Raw genomic sequence first — 21,164 nt, forward strand, 5'->3', positions numbered from 1 at the left:
CCTTCCTTCCTTCCTTCCTTCCTTCCTTCCTTCTTTCCTTCCTTCCTTCCTTCCCTCCCTCCTTCCCTCCTCCCTCCCTCCCTTTCTTTCTTTTTAGTAGAGTGGATTTTACCATGTTGGCCAGGATGGTCTCAATCTCCTGACCTTATGACCCACCCACTTCAGCCTCCCAAAGTTCTGGGATTACAGGTGTGAGCCACTGCGCCAAGCCGGCTGATTACTTTTGAGGTCTTTTGTTTTAGCTTGCAAATGGCTGCCTTCTTCTGTGTGTACATCCCTGGTGCCTTTCTCTGTGTTTAAATTTCCTCTTCTTATAAGGACACAAGTCAAATTGGAGTAGGGCCTATTCATATGACCTCATTTGAACTTAAATACTAATTTAAAGACCCTATATCTAAATACAATATTATTCTGAAATACTGGGGTTAAGAACTTCAACTTACAAATTTTAGAGAAATATGATTTATTCCATAACATCTTATCTTACCTTACTGCTTTAATAATTATTTCCTTTAATTCTTTGAGCCTATTTTAATAACTGCTTATAGTATTTATTTCTAAGTCCAATATCTAGGCCCCCCTTTTTTTTTAGGGGTTTTTGTTGTCTATTTCTATTTTTTTCCCTGTGTATGTGTCACATTTTCTTATTTATTTGAATGTTTTATTCTATTACCTTAAAAACTGGACAATTTTGGTTATATACTGTACTAATTCTTAATACTAATCCCCCTAGTACTGTGCTTGTTACTGTTTATGCTAGTATTGTTGTTTGCTTGTTTATTTTTGTAGTAACTTAGACTATTTCAATGAAGTTTACTTCCTCCACAGTGTGCAGCTTCTGTTGCTCCTTAGAGGGCACATCTTGAGACTCAGGCACATTTGGGTGATAGTGGATTTAGTAAAACTCTCTTTAAATGTGCTTTCCCTGACCTCCGTTAAGCCATGTTCCTTGGTTAATATCACACTCAGCTGTTAGCCTCTGCTAATTGACCCTCTGATTATTGTCTCCAACATCACCTTTGAAAATGAATGGCTTCACAGTCTGGTTCAATCAAACTTGGCCTCCTTGCAGCAGTAGTCTTCCAAGCTTGTTTGTCCCCTATAAAGACTATTTAGATGGTTTATCTGTCCCTTTTCCTGATTTCCTCTGTTAAACTTCTAGCTGGTCTCTTAACCTGTGGCTCTTTTAGTTGCTCATTCCCCAAGTCTCCTTTTTTTTTTCTTTTCTTTTCTTTTTTTTTTTTCTATAGCACCTTTAGGGATAAACTTCCCCAACTTCTGTTCCAAATAAATTAGTTCCCTTGGAGAGAGCTACATAGCTCTTTATACCTACGGCCTGCCTCTCCTACTGGGCAAAACCTCTGGAACACTGCTCAGGTGGGAATGGTGTCCTGCTTCACATGGTGTGATATCTATATTGTATGAGCAAAATGCTGGGTAGCTATAATAGGCCCTAATTTTCTCAGTTTGTTTCTCCTGATTTGGAGCATCTTTTCTGAGTGAACATGAATGAGGGTGATTGGGGTCTAAGATTCTTGGCCTATTGTACTCGAGTTAGAGCTTTACCTTTCAGCTGGAGGCCAGATGAATAAAGGGAGTCCCAGACCTCTCAGCCGCTTTTGTCTGAAATAATTTTTTTACATGATAGACCTATGTGGAAAGAGTGGGTAATGAGAAATGCTGGTAACTTGCATTTCTCTTTCAGGGAAATACCACGGCCCTAAACTTAGAGCTTATGGGAGAGGGTCTCCTATGTTTTTGCTGTACATATATGGTGTAGAGATTATGTCACACTGGGATGGCAGAGGGTGGGGATGGTCATTCTTCAAATACCATAGATCCTATCTTTCCTCTGGAAATTTAGTAGATTATTTGAATTTTTTCTCATTTGTTTTTGTATGCACTTCGGACAAGTTTCAGAGATTTTAATGGTTGCTTTTTAATAGTTGTCCCCATCTATTTTTGCTTCACTGGTGAGAATGTTCATGTAGGTCCTCACACTGTTATTCTGAAAGTGTCTAAGGGTGGCTTCTCAAGTGTTTGCCATTCTTTTTCTCTATCTGGGTGATTCTACATGGGTATTATTTGCAACAATTTATTGGGCTGTACATGTTTTTATTTCATACACTTTTCTGAGTATGTGTTTTATTCCCAATAAAGTCATATAATCTCTTGACAATCATTCAGTAGCTTCTTATGTCAGGTATGTAGTTTTGGTCAAGACACTTAAACTTTCTGTATTTCTATTCATTTATAAAATGGTTATCATAATAATTCATTTCTCATAGGGTGCTAGAAAAGATAAATACATTTATTGAGAAAGAAATTATTTAAATTTTTTTAAAAAATTTCACATAGTTGTATAGATTTAAGGGGTATATAAGTGATTATGCAATACATGTAATGTATAGTGATCAGATAAGGGCAATTATCATATCTACCATCTGAAACAGTTATTTGAAATTATATACTATATTCTTGCTAACTGCAGTCATCCTACAGTGCTATAGAACACAAGAATGTATTTTTTGTTTCTAGCTGTAATTTTATATCTTATAATATATCTCACCATATTTTCCCCATCCCCCTACTCTTCCCAGCCTCTGGCATTCTCTCTTCTACTTTTTACTTCTCTGAGAGATCAATGTTTTGTTTTCTTTTGTTTTTTTAGCTTTCACATACGAGTGAAAACATACAGTGTTTAACTTTCTATTCTTGGTTTATTTCACTTAATATAACATCCTCCAGTTCTATTCATGTTGCCATCATTGATAGAATTTTATCCTTTTTATGGCTGAATAGTATTCCATTGTGTATATATATCACATTTTCTTTATTCATTCATCTGTTGTTGAATGCCTAGATTGGGTCCATGCAAATAGTTAAAATAATGATTGCAATAAACATGGGGGTACAGATTTCTCTTTGATACATCCATTTTCTTACATTTGGATAAACTTTCAGTAGTGGCATTGGTGGAACATATGGTAGTTTTATTTGTAGTTTTTTGTTTGTTTGTTTGTTTTAAAGGAACTTCTATACTGTTCTCCTAGTGGTTCTACTAATTTACATTCCCACCAACAGTGTATGAGAGTTCTGTCTTTTCTTCAGCATCGGTGCCAACATTTTTTAGTTTTTGTCTTTTTGATATTATTCATCCTAACTGGGGTAAGACGATGCATCATTGTGGCTTTAATTTTTATTTCCCTGATGATTAGTGATGTTCAACATTTTTCAATATATTTGTTGGCCATTTGTATTTCTTCTTTTGAGAAACTTTTAATCTGACTGTTTTTTGCTGTAGAGATGTTTAGTTCCTTGTAGAATGAATAGTTGGTAAATATTTTCTCCCATTCTGTATGTTGTCTTTTCACTCTGCTGACTAATTATTTTGCTGTGCAGAGACTTTTTAGTTTAATATATCACACTTTTATTTTTGCTTTGTTGCCTGTGAGATCTTATTTATAAAATCTGTTTCCAGACCACTGACCTAAAGCATTTCCTTTATGTTTTCTTTAAGTGGTTTTAGTTTTAGGTCTTACATTAGGTCTTTGATCTATTTTGAGTCGATTTTAGTGTAGACTGACGGGGAGGAGTCTAGTTTTATTCTGCATATGGATATCCAGTTTTCTCAGTACTATTTATACTACAGATTTGTATCATATTTTGAAGTCTGGTGGTGTGATACCTCCAACTTTGTTCTTTTTGCTGAGAATTTCTTTGGTTATTCGGGGTCTTTTGTTGTTCAAACAAATTTTAGGGTTTTTAAAATAATTCTGTGAAGAATGTCATTGGTATTTTGATAGAGATTGCATCAGATCTGTAAATCGCTTTAGGTAGTATGACCATTTTAACAATATTAATTATTTTGATTCATGTACCTGGGATGTCTTTCAGTTTGTTTGTATTCCCTTCTATTTTTAAGTTTTTTAAAATAAATTCATACAGTATAAGTGCGATTTCATTACATGTATATATTTCATAATGGTCAAGTCAGAAGTTTTAAGGTATCCATCACCCAAGTAATATACATTGTACCCATTAAGTAATTTCTCATTCTCCACCAACCTTGCTATGCCTTCACCTTTCCCAGTCTTCAATGTCTATCGTTCTACCATCTACCTTCATGTGCATGCATTTTTTAGCACCCACTTATCAATGAGAACATGCAGTATTTATCTTTCTGTGTCTGGCTTATTTCACCTAAGATAATGACCTCCAATTCCATCCTTGTTGCTGTATAATAAACATGATTTCATATTTTATGGCTGAAAAGTATTCCATTCTGTATATATGTCACATTTTTTGTCCATTCATCTATTTGTGGATACTTTGGTTTATTCCATACCTTTTCTGTTGTGAATAATGCTATAATAAACATATGAGTGCAGATTACTTTTTTTATATATTGATTTATTTTCCTTTGGGTAGATACCCACTAGTGGGATTGCTGGATCACTATTTTTAATTCTGTGAGAGATCTCCATCTCAACCTGTTTTTCAAATAGGTTGTCATAATTTACACCCCAAATAACAGTGTATAAGCATTCCACTTTCTCTGCATCCTCACAAACCATCTGTTATTTTTTTCTCTTTAAGATAACATTTCGTTGTTGTTTTAATTTGCATTTCTTTGAGTAGTAATGTTGAGCATTTTTTTCATATGCTTGTCATCCGTTAATATGTCTTTTGAAAAATGTCTGTGTCCTTTGCCCACTTTTTAATGAAATTATTTGCTTTTATTGTTGTTGTTGTTGAGTTGAGTTCCTCGTAATTCTGGATATTAGTCTCCTGTCAGAGGAATAGTCTGCAAATTTTCTCCCATTCTGCAGGCTGTCTGTTAACTTTGTTGATTCTTTCATTTGTTGTGTGGAAGTTTTTTTAGTTTAACTAAGTCCCATTTGTCTATTTTTTCTTTCATCAGTCTTTTATAGTTTTACTTGTAGAGGCCTTTTACCTCCTTGGTTAAATTTATTCCTAGATGTTTCATTTATTTGTAGCTACTGTAAATGAATTTGCCTTCTTGATTTCTTTTTCTGCTAGTTTGTTGTTTGTGTATAGAAACACTACTAATTTTTTATGTTGATTTTGTATTCTGCAACTTCACTGACTTCATGCATCTATTCTAAGAGTTTTGGTAGAGTCGTTAGGTTTTTCTAAATATAAAATCATGTTTTCTGGAAACAGGGACAATTTGACTTCATCTTTTCCAATTCTGATTCCCTTTATTTCTTTCTTTTGCTTAATTTTTCTGGCTAGGACTTCCAGTGCTACATTGAATAAGAGTGCTGAGAATGGGCATCTTTGTCTTGTTCTAATTCTTACAGAAAAAGCTTTCAGCTTTTCCCCATTTGGTATAATATAATGTTAGCTATGGATTTTCCTGGTTGAGGTACTGTCCTTCTATACTTAATTTACTGAGAGTTTTTTTTTATTATAAAGAGATATTGAATTTTATTAAAAGTTTTTCTGCGTCTATTGAGATAATTATATGGTTTTTATCATTCATTCTGTTGATATGATATATCATGTTTATTAATTTGTATATGTTGAATGATCATTGTATTCCTGAGATAAATCCCACTTGATTATAGTGGGATTTATAATTTGGATTTGTTTTTTGTTGTGGTTAAGTTTTATGTGTCCAGGAATTGTAGCATTTTTTGAGGAATTTTGCAACTAAGTTCATTGGGGATAATAGTCTGTCATTTCTTTTTTTGTTGTATCCTTGTCTGGTTTTGGCCTCAGGGTTATTCTGACATCACCAAGTTACTTAGGAAGAATTCTCTCCATTTAATTTTTTAATAGTATGAGAAAAAATGTTATTAGTTATTCTTTAAAGGTTCAGTGGAATTCAGCAAAGAAGCCATTCTGTCCTAGAGTTTCTTTCTTGGAAGCCTTCTTATTACGGATTCCGTCTCATTACTGGATATTGGTCTGTTTAGTTTTTCTATTTCTTCTTAGTTCAGTCTTTGTCAGTTGTACACGTTCATTAATGTACCCATTTCCTCTTAGTCTTGAATTTATTGGTGTATAGTTGTTCATAGTAGTCTCCAATTATCCTTTTTATTTCTTTGATATTTGTTGTGATGTTTCTCTTTTCATTTCTGATTTTATTTATTTGGTTCCTTTCTCTTTTTTATTCTAGCTAATGGTGTGTCTATTTTGTTTATCTTTTCAAAACATAATTTTTTGTTTCTTTGTTCTTTTGTATTGCTTTTTTAATCTCAATTTTACTTATTTCTGCTCTGATTTTCATTTTTCTCTTTCTACTAATTTTTGGGTTTGTTTTGTTTTTGCTTCCAGTTCCTTGAGATGCATCATTAGGTTATTTGAAATCTTTTTAGTTTTTTGGTGTAGGCATTTATTGCTATGAACTCCCCTCATAACACTGCTTTTGCTATGCCTCACACATTTGAACATATTGTGTTTTTATTTTCATTGGTTTCAAGGAATTCTTAATTTTATTCCTAATTTCTTCTTTCTCTCAGTTGTCACCCAGGAGCATGTTGTTTAATTTCTATTCATTTGTATAGTTTCAAATGTTCTACTTGTTATTGATTTCTAGCTTTATTCTATTGTGCTTCAATAAGATGCTTGGTATAATTCTGATTTTTTAAAAACTTTCGACACTTACTTTGTATCCTAACATATGGTCAATTACGGAGTGATCCATGTGCCAATGAAAAGACTATGTAGTCTGGGGGTGAAATATTCTGTCAATGTGTTAGGTCCATTTTGTCTATGGTTGAGTTTAAACCCAATGTTTCTTTGCTGATTTTCTGTCTAGATGATGTGTCCAAATGCTGAAAGTATGGTGTTGATGTTTCCAACTTTTATTGTATTGGAGTTCATTTTTCCCTTTAAATCTAATAATATTTCCCTTATATGTCTGGGTTCTCTGGTGTTGGTTGTACATATATTTAGAGTTGTTATGTTCTTTTGCTAAATTAATCCCTGTATTATTATATAATGTTCTCCTTAGTTTCTTTTTACAGCTTTTGACTTGAAGTCTGTTTTGTTGGATAGAAGTATAGCTATTCTTACTAGCTTAATGTTTCCATTTGCATGGAATACTTTTTTTATCCTTCACTTTCATTCTGTGTGAAAGGATTTACAGGTCAGGAGAGTTTCTTGTAGGCAGCATATAGTAAGGTGTTGTTTTTGTTCCACATTCAGTCAATCTTTATCTTTTAAATGGCATATTTAATTCATTTACATTTAGGGCTATTACTGATAAATGAGGACTTTTGTCATTTATTTGATTGTTTTCTGTTTGTTTGGTAAATCGTTTGTATTTTACTTCCTCTTTTATTGTTTATTTTTGTGGTTTGGCAATTTTTGGTAGTGATAAGGTTTGATTCCTTTTCCTTTTTAATTTGTGTATTGGTTTTACCAGTGAGGTTTATAGTTTTACATACTTTTATTATAGTGATTGTTTTCTTATCACTTCCAGATGTAAGACACCCTTGAGCATTTCTAGAAAGGCCTGTCTAGTGGCAATAAATTCCAAGGCAGGGTTAAGGAGAGATTGAAAGTTTGTTGGCAGCCAGGTTGCAACTGGGCCTTAATTGGAAGGTCCAAGACCCTCCAGAGAAGGAAGCTATGCAACCCACACCCCTTTCCCAAATTGATCTTTTTTCTTGCTATGTCTCCTTGCACTCATTTGCATTTAGTGCTCACTCTGCTTGTCAGTTAACTTGGAATGAAGTGAACTAGTCCTGTCACCATGGGAGCTGACTATTTGGAGTCCAGCCTGCATTTTTCACTGCTGTACTCCTCTCATGCCCAAGAAAGTCAGAGTCCAGGGTCAAAAAAAAAAAAAAAAAAAAAAAACTTTAAAAGTGCTTACTGTGTAGTAAGTACCATTGTTATTACAATTATTTTTATTTTTAGTACTGCTGTTATTAAAGTTTTTAAAATATATAGCCCCTGACTAACTGTATTCTCATGTCTCACCATTTCCTTTCACATATATTTTGCCCAGATAAAATCAAACTACATAAAACTTCTTACATCAACCATTATGTTTCTTTCTTATACCATAACTGTTAATTTTATCTCTTCAATATGGAATATATCAAATTGTAATCCCCTAATTTCTCTTATCTTCACATCACCCCACACGAAGCTTTTGCCAGATCTGTTTTTCTATTTCTTTTGGACAGACCTGAGCATTGTTTCTTCCACAGAGTTCTCCTTGTTCTCTTCAAAATTTTCTAGATGTCCTTTTATGTTCTCATTGTTCTCTGTACATGTTTCTTACTGCAGTTATTTGATTGCACTGAAGTGTCTGTTTATGTGTTTGTCTCTTCTGATGGACAGAAGCTTCCTCAATGTCAGGAACGGGGTATACTATTCACCTTTGAGTCCCTAGCACCAAACATAGGTTGTAGCACATTAGTATGCAGTAGATCTTAGTAAATGTTTTTTCATTCAGCAATACTTATATTAAAATGTGTTATGGGGAGCATATATTCAGAGCAACTGAAATCTCAGGTTACAGTTTTCAAACTTGGACTAAATAAACTCTGTACTTCTATTAAACAAAATGTGTTATATGTCATGAGGAAATCAACAGAGTACTGCAATCATAAACAAGACAGGGTTAATCTTATTTAGAATCACCAGGAATTGTGTTGCTAAAATGTCAATTTGCAAGCTGAAGTATAACATCCAACTATTCTTAGGGTTGTTGGCAGGAAATGGAGATGGTGGTTCAGGCAAAATATGACAAGCAGAGAGAATAGCATAAGCAAAATCTTGGAGGCAGAAATAAGCTTATGTTTAAGGAAATGAAATAAAACTGGAGTTATTTAAGCACAGAGGCAGAAAAGGCAACTGATAAGAATGGAATTTGGAGATGTAGACAAGAAGAAAATCAGAAAGAGTATTGTTGACCAGGGTAAAGAATGCATGTTTTCTTTAAGGCACACTAGTATGTCAACTAAATGCTTGAATTCAGAGGATTTATTAGGTTGGCTTTATATTTTGAAAGGGTTTAGCTGCCTGATAGATTAAAAAAATAGGTTAGAGAGTGCAATGGTCTTAATGTTTGTGCCTCTCCACGATCCATATGCTGAAACATTAATCCCAATATAATGATATTTGGAGATGGGGCCTTTGAGAGGTAATTAGTTCATGAGGGTAGAGCCCTCATGAATGGAATTAGTCCTTCCATAAGAAGAAGTAAGGAAGTAACTAGCTCTCTTTTCCCATGCAAGGATACAACAAGGGGGTTGTAGTAAGCGATAAGGAAGAGAGTCGTCACCAGATCCTAGCATCCTGACACTCTGATCTTGGACTTCCAACCTATAGAACTGTGAGACAAATTTATATAGTCATTCAGTCTACAGTGTTTTGCTATAGCAGCCTGAGCTGACTAAGGGACACAGAAATAACAGAAAAGCAGTATAAGAACTATTTTACCCATCTAGGGGAGAGATGATGATGGTATTACCTAAGAAATAGCAATGAAGATGGAAAAAAGTGAGCATATTTTAAAGATATTTAGCAGGTTAAAATAATAAAGAACCAGAAAAAGTGAAACAAAGAAAATGAGGCAACCAATGATATAGTCATGATTCCCAAACTTACCAAAAGATGATAAAGAGAGCAATGGCTATCTCTTGACTGGGTCAAAAGTAAATTCTAGTCATCTTAATTTTGTTATTTCTATGAAATATTCAAATTGTGATGCTTTGAATCACACACACACACACAGAGAGAGAGAGAGAGAGAGAGATAACTACCTCAGCGAACTCATTTATAAATCAACAATAATGTGAAACAAATGTCTAGATGTATGTTATACTATTTATATCAGGAATTACTTTAGATTAATTATATAACAGAACTGGTTCATTTCAGGTATAGAGTTAGATATGCTTTTTATTTAATATACTTAGTAGGCATAGCCAATCTTACTAAACCTTTGAGAAATAGGTTTAGTAAGAGCTAAATAAGAATTTTCAGGAATTCTTTTCTAAAAACAATGAGCACTACTTTAAATATTAAAGAAGAAACTATTGGAATTAAAACCTAATGTTCAAAAAGCACAAGTTGTCAATTGTGTGAAGTGATTATACTTTCTTCTGCTTAACTCCTGAAGTCTATGACTATGATCATATTTACAATGCTTTGTGATCAATTATATGTGCATCATTTTAGCACTATGGAGGTCTTTCCATAAATTCTACATTAATTATCAGTATTTAGGGGTCTGAGAGTCTTGTAATTCTAAAACTTCCCATCAGATATATTTCATTTGGACACTGTCTTACTCCATTTTGGCTATGATAACAAAACATCATAAACTGGGTAGCTTATAAATAACAGAAATTTACATCCCACAGATCTGGAGGCTAACTCCACAATCAAGTCACTGGCAGATTTGATGTTTGGTGAGGGCCTGATTTTACATAGATGGGGACTTCTAGCTGTGTTCTGACATGGTTGAAGAGGTTATCTCACTCTCTATTGTCTCTTTTGTAAAGGCAATTAGCCTAATCATGAGGGCTCCATACTCATGATCTAATCATCTTCCACGGTCTGCACCTCCTAATACTGTCACCTTGGGCTCAGGTTTTCAACCTATGGACTTTGAATGGACATAAACATTCAGACTATAGCAGAAACGATTTCTACAATCACCTTACAAACCAAGCATGTATATTACTTAATAAAACCAGCATGTCTTATTTGTCAATCAATTCAGACACTTGTAAAAATCATATGGTATTCCTGCTGCTTCGAATAATTCCATGATAAATCAAGTGGAAGTGGGTATAAAATGTGTCATTACATATTGGTGTAATGTTAAGGAAGGAATATTTCTCCAAGTTATTATTTTTCAATTTCTCCTTTCTACCAGGGTTTTTGGTGTGTGTGTGTGTGCCTGTGCACACATGAATGTGTGCCCACATGTCCACATGTATAAAGTGTGTATTTTCGGGGGGATCTTGTTAAAAGTAAATGGCTATGACCACTGTGGGTTCAGTGATTGGAGGAGTTTTCAATGTCATGATATTTTGGTTTAGTGCCCAGGAAAAGTAGGCATGTGGTTTTGTGTAAAAATATTGATTTTATAACACATTTGATGTGTTACTCTTCGGAGAAAAGACTACAAAATTCATTCTCAGAATATTTATGCATTTATTTATATACTTATTTATCCATTTATTTTATGTAGTTTGGGTTCTATCAAAGTAATAGTAAGTACTTAGAACTTAAGAGGGGGGAAATGCTTACTTTGATGATTCTACGTTATCCGTTAAAACCTCCCAGTGCACTCTCTGCTACAGTTCATAGACAACAGTAGCTATCAGTTTCCAACTGAGGCAGTTTAGATTCAGCAGTAGAAATTGCAAATTGCATATTAAAGGCTGTGATTTCCAATCACACATACCAGAATCAGATTTGGAAGGAAAAGAGGTCGTCTAATCCCTGCCCCTACCATTAGATAAGGCTTTACTTAAATCTTTTAAGGCAGAAAACCAATCATGTAATTCTTAAAGATAGCCAGCTGCTGAGTTTTAAAGGTGCCTTTCTTTGGTTTTTCCGTCAGAAAGTTAATCCTAATATGTGGACTAAACATTTGGTTGCAGTTTACCTTTTTTTTCTTTATACAGTTCAGAGAAAACTCATTCTCACTCTTCATATACTCAAAGGTAATTATCATTTTTTCTATGTTGTCTTTTTGATTACATTGGTCACCTTCAACTTTTTCCTGTTAATATCTTGGAAGTGATTTTTCCTTCACTATAACTGTGGTCTCAGTCCTTGTTTCCTATGTCCTGATCTGAGGTACTTTATAGGTAGCCCTTATCTCTCTCAGATCTGTGGCTCACTTGCTTGTGATTTTCCTATACTTATATGTTTTTAAGTACAAGATGATACTAGTATGTTTCACAGGCTGACTGGGTTAATTATCCATCTTTATTCCAATTGACCCCACTTTTTCACTATATGTCATTTATCCCATACCTAGAGTTTGGATGATTTTATTCCTTCCCTGAGACAAGATCTGAAAAATAGTGTTTGTGTTATCTATCACTCAGTAACAAAATATCCCAAAGTTAAGGGCTTAAAAAAGCTATTTTGTATTATTTCTCACAATTGTGTGGGTTGATCGGAGTAGGGTCACCAAACAATGACCCAAGCAACAAATCTGTTCTGTCATCGGTTTTCGTATTTCCTAAGAGCTGAGAAGAGATTTATTTAATTTTTAAATACTTGAAAAGTAAATTTTAAAAGAAGAGTATTTTGTGATATGCAAAATTATATGCAATTAAAATTTCAATTTCCATAAATGAAGTTTTATTGGAACACAGTTACAATCATTTGTTTATGTGTTGACTGTGCCTGCTTTTGCACTACAACAAAAGAGTAGTTGATACAAAGACCATTGACCTGTAAGGCCAAAAATATTTCCTATCTGGCTCTTTATAGAATAAGCTTGCTGGCAGATTCCTGTGATGGAATTCAGCTGCGTGGCTTTTCTGATCATCTGGTTTGAACTCTCACGTGACTGCTATCAAGTTTTGCATCAGATTAGGGAGAGCTGGAAGGCTTACCTGGGGTGATGGGATGGCTGAGCCTCTTTCTCTCTACATGCCCTCTTCATGAGGTTTTTCCTTATGGTCCATATGGCAGCATAGGCAGAATTCTTACATGATGAGTCCAAGCTCCCAGTAGCCTAAAAACAGAACTTGCCACACTTCTGCTAGGCCCAGAATTGGCACAGTATCACCATATTCTTCTTGTTAAAGCAAGTCAAAGGGTCAACCAAGATTCAATGGGAGGAAATAATACAGGTACGTAAATACTAAGGAGGGGGTTATGTTCAGTAGAGAGAGAGAAATGAGAAAAGTACTAATTACAAGTAAATGTTATTAACTTTAATATAAAAATGAAAGAAAAAAAGGAATCCTTAGAAAAGGGAAATTTGCTTTGAACCTTAGAGCTCATTTCATTTGAATGTTTAAGTAAGAAATGACTTGACAGGAAAAGCAGACAAAAGTATTGTTGAACAAAACAGCATTATGAACATTGTTCCCAAAGAAATGCCAGAAAATATTGCTATTAAGATTGGCATTATTAACAACCATTACACCACAAAAAGTTCTCTAGCATATGAAGAAGTTAAGAAACTAAAGAAAAAACTAATTTTATATTCAAACATACATTTCCTCTATCTTCTTTGTGTCTTCACAGGAAGTCAGAAAGGAACTTTCTTCTTGACATTGGAGTCTCTGTATAGATCTGGCCTTGCTAAATAAACTTCTTGAACTGTTGAATCCCTAGCTCTGTGAATGCTGCCAAAATTTCTACTTGTTTTCTATTTCACATATACATACATGGATAATATATGTATCTACACATATCTGTACTTATGTGTATATGTATATGGCCACATCTGTATGTAAATCTACGAAGACTAACATCTGAAATGTTGTTCTAAAACTCAATAGGATTACCCATATTTCTTTTCCTTATTATTAAATAACTTCTGTTTTCAACATGTTAATTGTTCTATATAATCACATAAAAATTGTGTTTTCTAAAGTTTGTTTTTCATTCTGATTTCCAATTCTATTGACCTTCCTTAAATCACCAAGCTGAAAATTTGGCTTGTCACCTTGTAGTTACCAAATAGTAGATCTAAGCAGACTTGAAATCTTCTTATGCCTTAAATTCAGATCCTTGCTTCCAGTTATCAACCTCATGCAAGATACTGAACAGTGATCAAATATGTTTGTCAGATCCATTTTTTGTGAAATATATTTTTTGACATCTACTTTCTTGCCTAGGAAATTAAAATGATATGGTGAAACAAAGTTCTCAAATGGGAATCATAGGCTGATGAAGGTTGGGATGAGGGTGGAAGTTTATGGAGACTGGAGGAGTCTGGGAATTCTACCACAGAACAGGGAGAAATATGGCTGGAAGTGGTTATTACTGTCAAGAAATGAGAAATTTGTCCAATCTATTATCCTCTGCTACACCTTACGGCCTGTGCTCCTATCCCTTCTCCGATAATCACCTGTCCCTTTGCTCTTATTCAGAAAGAGAACATAAAAGAATGTTTTTCCAGTTTCAGTGGCAAAACTCACTCTCTACAAGTGTTACAGGGCTTTGAGCCCTGCTCAATATTTTAATTCTATTAATTGTGCATTATCTATTGAGAGGTTATTCTTTTTACCTTTCAGAATACAAGATAATCAAGTAATTACTCAGAGGACTAGAGCTTCCTGTGGTGTAATGAGAGATTTAGCTGTGTAATTTATAGTACTCAAACAAATGAGCCAATTTATATTCCCAAAGTAGAAAACAGTAGAACATTCAGCTCAGATGTCTTTCTTCCACTTTCCAACTTATTAGATGGAAAATAGGTTCTATAGGCTATGATTTGCTAGAAATACTCTGAAGAACACTCATTAAACTATACATATCAGCATTTAGCTTTGGGGTAAACAATCTTATAGATTGTTAATAACCAGTATTTACAAAGCATTGATGTTTTATGCATTTTGGTGTTACAGTTCAAGTGGATCATGTATTGATATATTTATAATAGAAGAATCTGGAAATGATTACTTAAAGTGTTAAATTTGATAACAAAATAATTTTAGCTCTTAATCAATTAGCTTACATAGTCAATTAAGACAGTGCAGGTTAAAATATTTACATGAAGAACTAAAAGGAAAGATTTGAAAGTTTTCTGTGTTATGTTTATATGTAACCAAGTAGCCCAGACCAACACAGCTTTTAGAAATTAAAATCTCTTGGAGGAAACTTTAAAATAGGGAGAGGAGGGTTTTTATTGGTTGCTATTAGCAAAATCAATTTTTGTTCCAAAATAAAATAAAAAACTTGGGCAATAAATGAAGGAATCTCCCAAGACTTCACTGGTTAAAAAGGGAAAGCAACATAACTCACTGAATACCTCTAACGTGCAAGGCACTTTGACATAAAATTTTCATTGTGATACTCAAAATGAATAATCCTGTGAGGCATTACTCTGCCCATTTTCCAGACAGCTATTATGAGAAACAAAGGCATTTTATAAGTTATTTCAGGTAACAACTAATGGAGTTAGATTCTGAATTTGAATCATGTTCTCTTTGGAAAAAATTACGACCTTACTAAACAATCACTTGGAAATTTCTGTGGAGTTGAGTATTATTTCCCTATGGTTGCCTTTCTCTGCAAGAAATCTTCATTTTTAAAAAATTTTAGAAATAATTCATGTTAGCCCAGCAATAACTTTCAGGCAACATAGTTTTTGCTAACATGGATTTGGGAACAAAGGACAAAATACCAGAATGTAGTTAATAGTCACAGCCACTGAATGACAAGTCAAAATTATCCAGCAAATCTTATGTAACTTTCCACCAATTTTCTATTTCTCCAAATACTTAATGAAATTGGAGAGATTATAGAAAGTATATTTTGTGATGTTAAATAGTTTAGATGCTAAAAAGCTGTTAAAAGTAATTAACCCTACAGTATATATTAGCATTGTGTCAACCCATTAAAGTCAATTTATGTATTTTTCTTATCATGTTACATTTCCTGCCAATTTCATCCTCAAACATGTAGTATCCACATAGCGAATCTAATATTTATCATCCACTTTCTGAATTTTAAGATGTTACTATGTGTGTTCTTCAGCAGTATTTGTATAGTTTTGCATTTTTAAAAAATGTTCATAAACATCATATGTACTATGTAATTTGCTTATTCTTTCAAAATTATGTTTGTGACCTATATCTATATAAATTTATTCATTTTTTTTCACTGCTATGCAAAATTTTCTACTCTATCGCTATATACCAAATACCACATTACCCACTCTCCTGGTATAAAAAAAAATAATGCTTTTAATCTTATTACTGCAAACAATGCTACTGCATATTGTCTCCAATCTGTCTCCTGGGGCATATGTGCAAACTATTCCTGTAGTCTGTAGTCATAAGAGCTCTATGAGTCCATTCTTGAGTTATACAAATTTACCATTTTACTATCTTTAATTGTGACCACCTAAAATTTAGTATTATCAAACTTTAAATATTTTAAATTCTGTATGAAACTTCATATCTTTATTTTAGTTTGCATTTCTCTAATTCCTAATGAAGAGGAGCAAATTTTCATATGGTTACTAGACATTACAATATACTCTTCTGTTGATAATGTTTATATTATTTGGGCATTATTTTATTGAATTGTTTCCATTATTGATTTCTAAGAGTTCTTATATACTCTGGGCTCACCAGTTACATGCTTAAAATATCATATTTCCCATCAAATATCTTGTTTTGTTTAAAATTTCTCACAGTTAAGATATGGCTCCATCTTGAATTGTGTATAATATGAGGTAGTTATCCCACTTTATATATATATAAATATCCCACTTTATATATATATATGTGTATATATATATGTGGATAGACAGAGATCTAATTAACTAGATATGAATAACAAATAGTGTCAGCACAATTTATTGAATGATCTGCCATTACCAGCTATTGTGCAATCCTCTCTCTGACCAATCTTCTCTCTGACATATGAGTACATTTTTATAATCTATATGAATTTTTCACATTTCCACATATGCATAGGTCTCATTCTGGGCACTCTTTTTTCTTGCATTGACCTATTTCTCTGTTAATAAAACAATATCAAAATTGCTATTATATTAGAATAAGGCCTAATAACTCATAGCTTATACTACATTTGGTTTTGACAATTCTATTGGATTTTCTTAACCATTAATTTTTTCTTTGAATTTTTGAACTAATGTGCTAATTTTAATGAAAAACTTACTTATATTTTATTGTAATTTAAATTTAGAAGAATTTATCATTTTTATAAGGTGTATATCTGTTGATGAACATGGTATATGTTGTATTATTTTAATCCATTTTGTTCTCAGTAAAATTTATCACTTTATAAAGTTATTATTCATCATTTTCAAAATGTCTTTGGTACCTTATAGTATTTGTTTACATTTATACAATATTATTTTAAAATAACATTTTGAATGTTTGTCACTAATGTATATGAATACAGTATTTTTTTTGTTTTTTGCTTGGTAAAGAAATGTTGCTAAACTTAATTTCTTCAAGTAATGTGATTCAATTACCTTCTCTGAGGGAATTCTGTTGTGTTTTTAAATTTTCAGCTATAATGAGAAGCAATGTATTTTATTTAGCATTTCTACTTGGTTTATATCAAAGTGTTTTACAGAATATGTACCCTGAGATGATTTTTTTCTTAAGTGGTTTAAGTTAATGTCCTTAGTGGAAGAAAAGCAACTTTAATCCTAATTGTTAACCTTAGTGTTTTGGATATGAAATTTAATTTTAAATATTGTACATTTTAATATATTACTTTCTAAAATATATGTAATTAGCTTAAGCATAAAAACAAAATAAGCAGTATAATCAGCATAAGCAGTAAAAGTCAGTAAAAATTCCAGAGTTTACTGTGGAATGAGCTGAGGCCTCTGTTGCAACTGCATCACAGTTGAGCTTTTCCCTGTATCCAATCTGGCTTTCCTCACTCCCTCCTCAATAGGTCTTATCAAAAAGAACAGCCCTCAATAAGCTTTCTGTACAGTAACTTCCATCTCAGTGTTTCCCGAAGAATCCAAGACGTCAGGATTTCCAGTTCTACAGTGAGTCAGAAGAATGTTACAGATGACCCAGTCAATGCTACAAGGAGAGAATCCAGTAGGGCCCAATCCACAGACAGGGTTACTACTTAGGAATTCTGGATCATCCTCAGAGCGCCTGTATCTGAAGGGCTAGGAAGGGTATATGTGTGGAAAATCAGCACGGAAAAGGAAAGTCAATCTTGCCTACTCCTTAAAGTCATGTATTTCTTGGAGTTCCAAAAATTTGAGCTCTAAACATGACTTTGCTTCTTGCTAATGATGTGAGATTGTGACCTCTATAAGTGCTGGTTTTCTCCTCTGCAATATGAGAATACAATGGAGTGATGTTGAGTATTATATGAGGAAATATTTGTAAAGTGCTTAGCACTGTGCCTAGCACATTTTTTTTTTAAATGAGCACCTCCTTATATCTGTAAACATTACCTACTTTAATTCCCCACATAATTAGGAAAGATATCAGGTTTTTCCTGCAAGTTAGTAGCATCAGAGTGATAGAAAGAAAACAAAAAGCCAAAGATATGGAATAGAAGGTTTCAGTGTGGAAGGAGGGAGAGATCAAAGGACACAGAAAGGCAAGTAGTTTTAAGGAACAGAAGAGGAACCAGAACAGAGTTGCCTTCAGGATGTTACCATACTCCCTGCCCCAGTATTTAATAAATACTTGATACACCTAAAACTTCAACATACCAGGCAAAAAAAAAAAAAAAAAAAAAAAAAAGAAAAAACCCTCTTGAGCGATAGATTTAAACTTCATAATGGTTTAAGATAAATGAAATTTAAATCTCAAAGAAAATCATTTGTATAACTGGGGACTTGGAACTTCGGCACCCTGTTCCTGTAAAAGTTCTACCTCCTTAATTCCATACTTAAAATAAATGTATTAGTCACCATAGCCATACTTTGAAAAATGTGATGCTCTGCAGGAAACGTTGTCTTTTCTAATGATATATTCTCTTTGCTTGAGTGGTCATTAACAGAAAATGACATAGAGGTTCTTATCAGTTTTCATTTAGATAGCATGGAAAAGCAAGGAGTTCAACATTCTTCAGTTTTTACATGAAGCGTGTCCTACTTGGTACTTTATTAACAAAGTATTTTATGATTGTACTGTATTAATGGAATTGATTGATACAAGATGATACATTCTTTTTTTAAATTATTCCTTTATGGCTAGTTACCTTAGGGCACCAACAAACTTTTTTCACATTTTCATCCTAATATATTTTAAAAACTGGGATATATTGGGAGTTAACTAGGTCAGCTCCTTCTTCCCACCTTGTTTTCCTCTAGCCAATCATCTTCGTTTGTCATTAGAGTAATACGAACTGATATAAGAACGTTGCTACCTGGTCATTCTGACAATGCCCCTGACAATACTTCAGTGATACTGTTTCGACTCTCAGCACAGTCTTCAGTTTCACAGATTTGTAGCATCTGTTAGTATCCCTAAGATGATCAGAGTCAGGGATATAGATTCACGCTAATCAAAATCTCAAGGGAACAAAATGTGCATGTGGTAATTTCCATTGAAAACTGTGATTATCAAGTAGAATGAAATGTTTAAATGGCCCTAATACTTTTATTCTCTCTCAGAAAGCTGTATATGATTATAATTAGAAAGTTGTTTATAATTAAAAAAGTGTTATGGAGTTATGTAATTTCAAGGGATTTTGAGATCAAGCTTAAATGGTTTCTTGCCCCTGTCTCCACAGTGGGTGTGTATGTTAAACAGACCATCATGCTAAGGACTATTGTCTGGAGGACTCCCACTCTGGGATATTGAGGAATGAACTGCCAGCTTTTCCTTTTGACTCTAGCATTTCTCTATTTCTGATCAGCCACGTACCTTCGGTGGCTATATGTATCCTTGTAATATATTAATAGCATTGTCTTAGTCACAATTTAAGTACGCTAATGTAGTCATATTTTGATAGAAAATACACCCTCATCTCTTGATTGGGACCACCCATTTCTAAGAAATAATTACTTAGGTGGGTGTTTTTCCATATGGCTGACTTCATCCATTTACATATTGATTTTCTGTAATCGAGTCTTAAAAGTTTAACAAATGTCTAAGTTCTGAGGAAAACTTGTGCACTTATATCACTCTTCAGAGTGTGTTTGAGAATTCAATTCTTTTAACTGTACCCCTTTTGTGGGTAATTTTATTTACTATCTGGTGATAGTTTTACATTCAGCTTATTTAATGTTTTAAATAGGTCATCTTTAACATGATTAAAAAATCTTTTAAAAAGTATGAATAAAAAATCTCCCTCTTTTATTTTCCTCCTTTCCTTTTCCTAACCTCCCTCCTCATTCTACAAACACCAATTGTTTTTTTCTGTATCCCTCCAGACTTTCCATATATGTATATAAGCCCTGTGAATACATATTTGCTAGGTGTCCCTCTTTACACAAATGCTAGATGTCTGTACACACTGTTCTGTGCCTTGCCTTTTAAATTTAACAAGTTACTTTGGAAAGCTTTCCAAATCATAGCATAGAGAACTACTTATTATTTTTCCTAGTTGTACAGTATTCCATTGGGTTAATGTACCATAATTTATTCAACCAGTTTCCAATTAACTTTTCATTGTTTTCTATTCCTTTACTGTAACAACAAGATAACAACGCATAACCCAAATACAAGTTATTTCATCCATGTATAAATACAAAAACTTGCTAAACCAAAGGACACACAGCAATTATTTCAGCAGATGCTACATAATTCCTTTCCATATGCATCATACCATATCCTACTCTTATCAGTAATTTACAAAGTCTGTTTAGCCAGAGTGTGTTACCAGCTTTTGGGTTTTGCCAGTTTGTTAAGTGAAAACTAGCATCTTATTGGAATTTTAATTTGCCTTTCTCTGTAAGATTGGGAATATAACTAAATTTATTTATTGAATAAATATTTATTAGGTGCCTATTATGTGCCATTATTATTCTAGGTGATAGGAATATAAAAATGAACCAAAAAGAAAGAAATCAAATATATGTATATAATTATACACGTAATGATATATGTACAGTAAATACCATAGTATGTTAAATTATGAGGATAGTTACAAAGAAATATAAAACAGACTAAGGTAGAGGGGAGATGATAATCAAGGTAGGCTTCTTGATATGATGACATTTGGGCAAAAACTTGAAGATGAGGAAATGGGCTAAACAGGTATCTTAGGAAATGAGTTCCATACAGAAGGAGCAACTAGTGCAAAATTCTCAAAATGGGAGAATTTCTAGCATCTTGGAATAATCCCAAGGAATTCGGTGTGGTCAGAGCAGAAATGGAGAGGGGAAGAGTGGTAGAAGTTGTCAGAGAGATGACAAGAAGCCAGAATGCACAGGGCCTTGTTAATAACCTAAAGGACTTTGGCCCTTCCTTCTTTCCTTCCTTCCTTCCCTCCCTCCCTCCCTCACTCCCTCCCTCTTTTTTTTTTTTGAGACAGGGCCTCTCTCTTTCACCCAGGCTGGA

This window comes from Mandrillus leucophaeus, unplaced genomic scaffold (genome assembly GCF_000951045.1).
Source record: "Mandrillus leucophaeus isolate KB7577 unplaced genomic scaffold, Mleu.le_1.0 Scaffold190, whole genome shotgun sequence".
Classification (NCBI taxonomy): domain Eukaryota; kingdom Metazoa; phylum Chordata; class Mammalia; order Primates; family Cercopithecidae; genus Mandrillus; species Mandrillus leucophaeus.